This window comes from Anabrus simplex, chromosome 12 (genome assembly GCF_040414725.1).
Source record: "Anabrus simplex isolate iqAnaSimp1 chromosome 12, ASM4041472v1, whole genome shotgun sequence".
Taxonomy (NCBI): domain Eukaryota; kingdom Metazoa; phylum Arthropoda; class Insecta; order Orthoptera; family Tettigoniidae; genus Anabrus; species Anabrus simplex.
This window is the reverse complement of record NC_090276.1, coordinates 95,710,128-95,718,316: the sequence shown is the minus strand read 5'-3', so window position 1 is coordinate 95,718,316 and position 8,189 is coordinate 95,710,128.

Sequence of the window (8,189 nt, the reverse complement as noted above, 5' to 3'; positions counted from 1 at the left end):
CTCCTCTGGTGGCGGTCGAAGATTCAGTCTCTGCAGATCTCTCCTCGTGGTTGCAGTTACAAATTCAATCAAAAGTTTATATTTTGAAAATCCTTTTTAGTTTCCTATTCAATAAACTTGATTGTAAAAAAGAAATATGTTCTCTTTTTTTTATTCTCCTACTCCTACTTTAGTTAAGAGTACAAGGAATAAAAGGAGAGGCTGCGCAGGATAGTTTGAAAGAAAATCAACTTTTTGATCATCTAGTGTAGAGTTTTTATTTTTTTCGAAAAAGAAAAAAGATTAAATAAAGGTTTACAATGCACTTTAATATATAAATGATAGAAAATTAACTTACAGTACAATACTAGTTAGTACAATAGTATACAATGTACTTAAACAGCGAGTGAAATTCTATAAGATTCCTTTTTTTTCATAATTAAATAAATATAATAGTATGCAATGTACTTTAAAAGTATAAATACAGTACAATACATTGAATAAAAGAAACAGCGAGTGAAATGTTTATCTAGTTTGAAATTCTATAAGCTTACATTTTTTCATTAATTAATTACAGAATGAAACAAAAGTTTCTCTAAAATAAAAATGATTAAAGTAATCATAGGAGCTTCTCCTCTTATTACTTAATATTCACCTTCAGAGAAAATTACATTATTTTACATACAGAGGGGTAAACTGATGACAAAGTGGAGGAGGTGTTCACAAAAAAAGCAAACCTACTTTGCAAGATAGCTATACATTAGTTATACTTCTTTTCTCTGCAAGACTGTAATGTCCAAATGGTAATGTATTAATTTTGTTATCTGTGATGTACCTTTTGTCATCATTAGCTGTGAGTGCTAGTTTGTATTGACGAACCGTGAACACAGAATGAGAATTGGAAGTAATGCACACTTGTAGTTTGGTAACTTGTTCACCTTCATACAGACAACGTCTATACTGATCAATTGTAAGGTGATCGACAACATTTCTTTTGACACCCTTAGCTTTACATGTAGGTTTCTCTTTTTCACACAACTTAATAGCATACATCTTTGGTCGCAAACCTACAAATTCTTCAACAATACTTCCACCGTTTTCATCCTTCATCAAACCTATTTCACCTGAATTTTTTCTTTCAATTTGGAAAGGATTATTTTCATCATAATTTCCTGTATCAAACAAAACTGAATTTTCCTTCATAAACTCATATATATCAAATGAAAAATTGTATATCAAACTGTCGGTGTCAGTATAGAGTAGTTGTGAGTTTGATTCTGTGTTTCTCAAAATAACGTTGTAGTGAAAATCGTTCATTTTCATTTTTGACAAATCTAAAATTGTAGCACCGAGGTAAACCGGTTGATTGTGATGAATTTGAAGTTTCTTCATTTCGATAACCATACACTGTTCGTCTACTATAATACGACGTTTGAAGTTTGCTCTTGAGATCAACGTACCTGCACCATAACGTCCCTTCCACTGTGTGACCCATCTGACGTCGCGCAGCTTCCTTGCGTTCATTAATGAACGACCAAAAATTGCGTTATTCATTAATTTATAGAAACTTTTCTCGAACTCATTTTTTGCTAACTTTCGTTTCTCTGTGTTCAAATCAATGTAGCATTTTAACCATGCGCTCTGATTAAACTGAATCGCTCTGTAAATGTGAGCTACTTTCATACCTAATTCTACACACTGTTTTAATAGCCTATAATGAAGAACATACCGTTCCTTGTTGTAAAGAGTGCTCATTAGTTTCGTAGATTTTTCAGGACACAATGGATAATCGGCATGTTTATCATGAAGTTCTAGCGGGTAGATTAAATCAACTTCTACCATAAACCCAACATCTGCTTCATCTCCTACATTCATAATGTCTAAATTCTCAACGTTTTCGACCCAGTGAAAGCCGCCCGTTGGAAGAAACTGTTGCATAGCGAATCCATACAAATTGTTCACGTCAAAGTACATTATGTATGATTCCGGTTTGGACTCATCGTATGTTAACATGTACTTGTTATTTGCTACTGCATGCCGCGTAACGCATTGCACATTACCACCGCGTATGGAGCGTTCGAAAAACTGCAGCATGTCGATATCCTGAAGTAATTCTAGCTGGACAGCTGTTATTTTCTTCATAGCACTCCATGCCATAGACGGTACCGTGTAGAAATGAGCGGCATCAATACCATATGTCTCTTTTCCACTCAATCTAAAGTTTTCAAATCGGCCAAGAGTAAAGTATCGATTTTCAAGTAAAGATCAGAATATTCACCCAACGATTTACAGTTAAACTTATTCCAAATAAGCTGAGCAAACGCGTAGTTTTCTTCCGAAACAGTTTCACCCTTTAAAGAGCTAAAGAATGAACTCCTTGAAGGTAAACTAGTGTCGTCTAACACCTCCATACTAGTAACATATTCGTATGGAAATATCCCTTTCCGAGAAGCGAGTTTAAACTGTAAATCATCGGTGAAATACCGTCTCGTTACAAGCTTTGACTCGTCACTAAGTAATAGCGACATTTTGTCCAGCGAAAAAGGTATAAAGTTGTAAGTGTCTATAAATCTTAGTTCAACACACTGTCTTTGGTTATAACGTATAAAGTTTGAAAATCCTTTGTATCGTTCCATGTTCACTGCTAATAGTTTAATGTTCGTTCTGAGATTTGTCACAACATCCCCTCCCTTCCTATGCAGTTCTCTAATTATGAAATGACCATCATAGGCTGTCAAATTATGGAATGCTACCGGCAAGATAGAAATTTTACGATACTGTAAGTTACACAATTGATGTGCTGATCCCCTGTAAACACCCGTTAAATGATAATGATCGCGAACTTTAATTTCATTATCTGCAATTTCCTTCTCACATATGTGACATAATGTAGACGAAAGAAATTCATTTTCTTGCTCAACAGTTAATGCTAACATTGGTTTCGTATCAAAATAATAGGGCGCAAGCGTGTCCACCAAGTTATACATCTCATCTACGAACCATTTTACACAATCACTACCTCGATAGAGTTTGAAAGAGCACAAATCTCTGTCAAAACTACAGTGTAAATAATATGCTACGCTGTATGGCACATGTTCGTGAATTGGAGTTGAATGTGAGGTGTCATCACTTGGAAAACAAGTAGACACAGGTTTCAGTATGCATTCTGTGTCAGCATACACCATAAAAGGCACTGGCTCTTTAACCTTATACTCGGTAAAGTACACTAGCCGTTCGCTATCCGAAGGCATTATACTTTTGCCCACCGGAAATTGTATACAGTTATTAGTATGCAAAGCTAATTTTTCCTTATTAGAAAAGTAAGACAAACACCGTCTGCAAATATAAATTCTATTATGGTTCTTCGTAAGAGATGAGCGCACAAGACGTGGAAGATTCTTAATCAAACAAAAGTGATACTTCTCACTGTCGCCAATCTGAAGCATTAGAAGATCTACGATCTTTTCACACGTTTTATGTGAAATGTACAAAGGTACAAGAGTAAACTCTTTTTTGTCATCATTCCGTCCTATGCACACCCAGTTATTCTCGTCATACTGCGCTCCGAATACATTCACGGAGATTTCGTTTTGATCTTCAAATTTTCTCATGCATCTCATTTCCATCGGGATTGGTATGTCTTTTAAATTTAAAATTGCATTATAATGTGGATAAGAAGAAATGCGATCTACATGATGTTTAGCTGGAACTAAGCCAGCAACTACACTCCACGCAAAGCAAGCATCTCGTGTGTTCCGCAGATTAATAACTGCTTTCTTGTTTCGAATTGCTGTAGGCAACGTTAGACTAGTTGGCGACTTGCCCACGTGAAAACCTACATTTTTATTAATGTTTATCCGCAATTCGCGAATTCGTAGCAGAGACCATCCCGAATCACGAGCCTCGAACTCTGATAATTTTTTCAGAATCGGTCTCGTTACATGATCGTTGTACCATTCTCTTAAATTAGTACCTTCAGTAATTTCAGCGTTCCTTGAATGAAAATAATTGTTATCGATTTTATCGTGAAGGACATGTTGTGTGCAGAGAACGGTATTTACTTTTAATGCTTGTGTCTTGAGTGCTTCCTTCACGTATTTATTAAACCACACGTAAGATTTATCTAGGAACTCTTCGGGGAGTAAGAAATCATTGTTAACATTTACCACCGCTAGTGTGTACACTCTGCGCCGAAAAGCTTCCTCGATTTGTTTACACTGGAAAGCAGACAAATCTTCTATCTGAAAAGTTAGTCCATTAACAGCGCGAGCGTGAAAATAAATTTCTAACATCTGATTACGCATTTCCTCTAGCTCGTTAAGATTTTCAATCAGCTTGAACTGAGCTTCTTCTCGCTCGTCGCTAGGTTCGAACCGATATGAAATTAGTATTGATCCATTTACCTCCCTCATAAACGCGCGAATGCGTTCAAACGCTCTATCAAAATGAGTTTGCATTCTACCCGCATCTTCATCTGTCTGTAAATTAATGTCTAGTTTCCTACGTTTGCTCGAAGGAAACTCCATGACTACAAAAAAAATTACGATTTGGTGCTAAATTTTTCAGCAATCTCAAGACAAGTCCAGCAGTTGCTGTAGCAACGACTTATCAAGAATGTACAATCCGTCATTACACAGTATAACCATCGAGCTAGGTCACTACCTTCTGCATCGCGTGAACAGTGTACAGCTTCGCTAGGAAACTCCTCCTGAAGCTTCCCTAGCAATGTATTACGGTAATAGGAAATGTTATTTGAATCTTGTGACGAAAAGGAAAATTCAATTTTATAAATTTCTTCGAATGTATTATAGCCAAGAAATAGTAGAAAATGTTCATTACTTGAAAGTTCACTCAAAAGAAATCGCACTACAGCAGCTGTCACTTCCTGCTGGCTTTCATAAGCTTTACTCAGGTTCGTCACATATACTGTATAATTAAAAAGAGAACCCCCTCTGTTCCATAGTTCAATACAATTAGCACTCACTTCTTGTTCTTGTTGTGCGCTCAGTTGTCCAGCTTCATCTTCAACAGGCTGTGAAGTAGCGACCACATCCTCCTCTCGATGTACTTGCAGACGACGACTCTGTATGCTTGGATATGCTTGATGTTCAGTTCCTGGTTTAATCTCAACTTTCTTCCACTTCATCATATTACCACCTCGGACCTGAAAAGAAACACCACATACTATTTTCAATTAACAAAACAATTATGCGAATATGGCGAAAAAAAAATTACATTAAGAACGAAAATACTCTCTGCATACTTACTTAGTTAAAATAGATGTCGTAACTGATGACATTCTACTGTAGGAAGCACACTTGATGGTAGCCCCTCTCCATGCCTCTGTACATCATTTTCAAGTTGTTTTGTAAAGAATTTATTTCTTCTATTTCTTCTGCTGTAAGTTTTGAGAATTGCGCCGGCAGGAAAACACTCACAGTCTCCTCATCTTCCCCTTCTATATCAACGATTATTTTCCTCCCAAATCTTGTTTCTACCGCTCTCAGCGCTTTAACCTTAAATGGATGGTTAAGTTGCAATCACTTAACTTTCTATTATGAAATTGTGGTGCCTTGGCAATTTTGTTTAATTTCATTAACATATCCATTTTGTTGAAACTGCTATATCTTTTTAAAATTAACAAACTAAATAAACTTACACTTACTGAAGAGGAAAGAAAAGTAGTAGTAGAGAACTCTTCCAACTAGATGATAGTTTTCATGTTGTGCTCTGCTCCTTAAATACTCCCTGCCACCACCTTCACTCCTCACCAGTAGGCTGGACTTGTCACTAGTTCACCTTCACTCAAAATTACAACCTACAATAAACATCCTGTTCGTGACAGAGATAACCTTCAACAAGTTAGAAAGCGGATCTTGCCTAGTAACAGCTGCACTGTAGCACTCCTTAGTGTTCCCCCCTCACCCCTCTAGTAAGAGAGGAGTGAGGGATTATTTTTTTTTACATAAACTAACATCCTGTTCAGCTTTCACCAGCAAGTGACCTATTAAAGCAAATCAGTTGCCACATAGTTACTGTACCTTGGCCACAAGAGTAACCTTTCAAGAAAATTAATTACCTCTTACATAAAGACCTCTGAGTGTGTTGTCCTCATTCTACATGTGGTTGACCCCCTTAGCCAGTGAAAGCTACTCCAGAAAAATCCAGTCACAGCACCTTGCCCCCCACACCTTTCAAGAATTAATTACCTCTCACATTAAGACCTTGCAGTATGTGTAGTTAACATTCCACACACGCCTTGCCAAGTGAGAGGCCCCTCAGGGAGTGAAGCGCACGGGCATGCTCAGTGGCTGCCGCTGGTCCAGAATTCTTCTCTCGCAAAGCTGGTCCAGAATTCTTCTAGATACTCTACTAAATGGGAAGGAGGGCCAGTGCCTCGCCCAGGCGGCCGCACCTGCAATGCTGAACAGGGGCCTTGTGGGGGATGGGAAGATTGGAATGGATATACAAGGAAGAGGGAAGGAAGCGGCCGTGGCCTTAAGTTAGGTACCATCCCAGCATTTGCCTGGAGGAGAAGTGCGAAATCACAGAAAATCACTTCGAAGATGCCTGGGGTGGGAGTCGAACCCACCTCTACTCAGTTGACCTACCGAGGCTGAGTGAACCCAGTTTCAGCCCTCGTACCCCTTTTCAAATTTCGTGGCAAAGCCGGGAATCAAACCCGGGCTTCCGGGGGTGGCAACTACTCTCGCTAACCACTACACCATGATTACTGTACCGCTATAATTATTTAATATAATTATTTTTTGTAATGTAGGGGTCATATCATGTTTTTGTCATTACCATAGCATACTGGAATTACCAGCTGAAAGGTAACCTGTGAAGTGTAGCCTAGTTTTAAATACCAATGCAACTGGCATCTACAATAAAGGCTGCATAAATTTCACAAATATCAGTAAAATACTTTTACTGTACTTAACTGTGCTTTTCACCGAAATAGGTGACTTCGCGGTTACGTTTTCTTGGTTGAGGGCGCTCCATTTTCTTTGTTTGTAAAATAACCTCAAGGTACTTGAAGGGCCTTGGCCTACCAAGCGACCGTTGCTCAGCCCGAAGGCCTGCAGATTACGAGGTGTCGTATGTTTCAGCACGACGAATCCTCTCGGCCGTTATTGTTGGCTTTCTAGACCGGGGCCGCTATCTAACCGTCAGATAGCTCCTCAATTCTAATCACGTAGGCTGAGTGGACCTCGAACCAGCCCTCAGGTCCAGGTAAAAATCCCTGACCTGGCCGGAAATCGAACCCGGGGCCTCCGGGTAAGAGGCAGCCACGCTACCCCTACACCACGGGGCCGGCTTTGTTTGTAAACGTGAATGAAAATGAAATAGGGTTGGAACGGCATTTGCCGGTAATCGCCGTCGGTCACATGCACAGAGCATAAGCGACTGTATTGAGTGGGATACCATTCATCTCTGTTCGTCACCACAGCGCATTGTTCCGTTAATTCCGTGTTCTTTAAAGGAAATCTGAAACATAATCCGACAAATAATTACCGTGGCTATCCGTACTTTCGCTGTGTAAACAATAAAATGGGTTTATTTACAAACAGAAAGGAATCTCGGCTATTTATTTAGTAATACTTACTTAAAATGCGATATATCCTTGGTTTTATTACTCCCATTAGTACAACCGTACGCAGGCATTCTTGAAAGCGAGAAAGAAATTAAATCGGCATGCACGATCTTCCTGTCGCCTCGACATATGCACTCGCGCCAATTGGGAACATGCATTATTTTCAAAAATACTTTTTTTGAAAAGTACACCAATGAAATAGTATGTAAACGTATTACATTGTGGTATGTTGCCTTGTTTTCTACCATTAAAAAAATATTTAATAGTGCCTTTCCGCAAGGAGAGTGAAACGGCCTCTGACGTAAGCGGCGCGCTGTGACGTCACGATTCAGTACCGCATGGAGCTCTACCAGCCGTTGTGCATCAGCCGTTGCTAAAAGCCGATTGTTTATTATTCATAATCGCGAATAACTTCGAAATGACAGAAGAAACGTTCAAAACAGCACAGTCAGACAATCTACCATGTGTAGATGTCATCATTCTTGAAAAATGTGACTTTTGTGGCCGCAGAAATTCGCGGATAACAAGCAAGTTTGTAAGTGGCGTCTTTCATATACGTGCAATGTACTGTAACCCATAGTATTAGGATAACAACTAACCTGGATAGAAATCACAT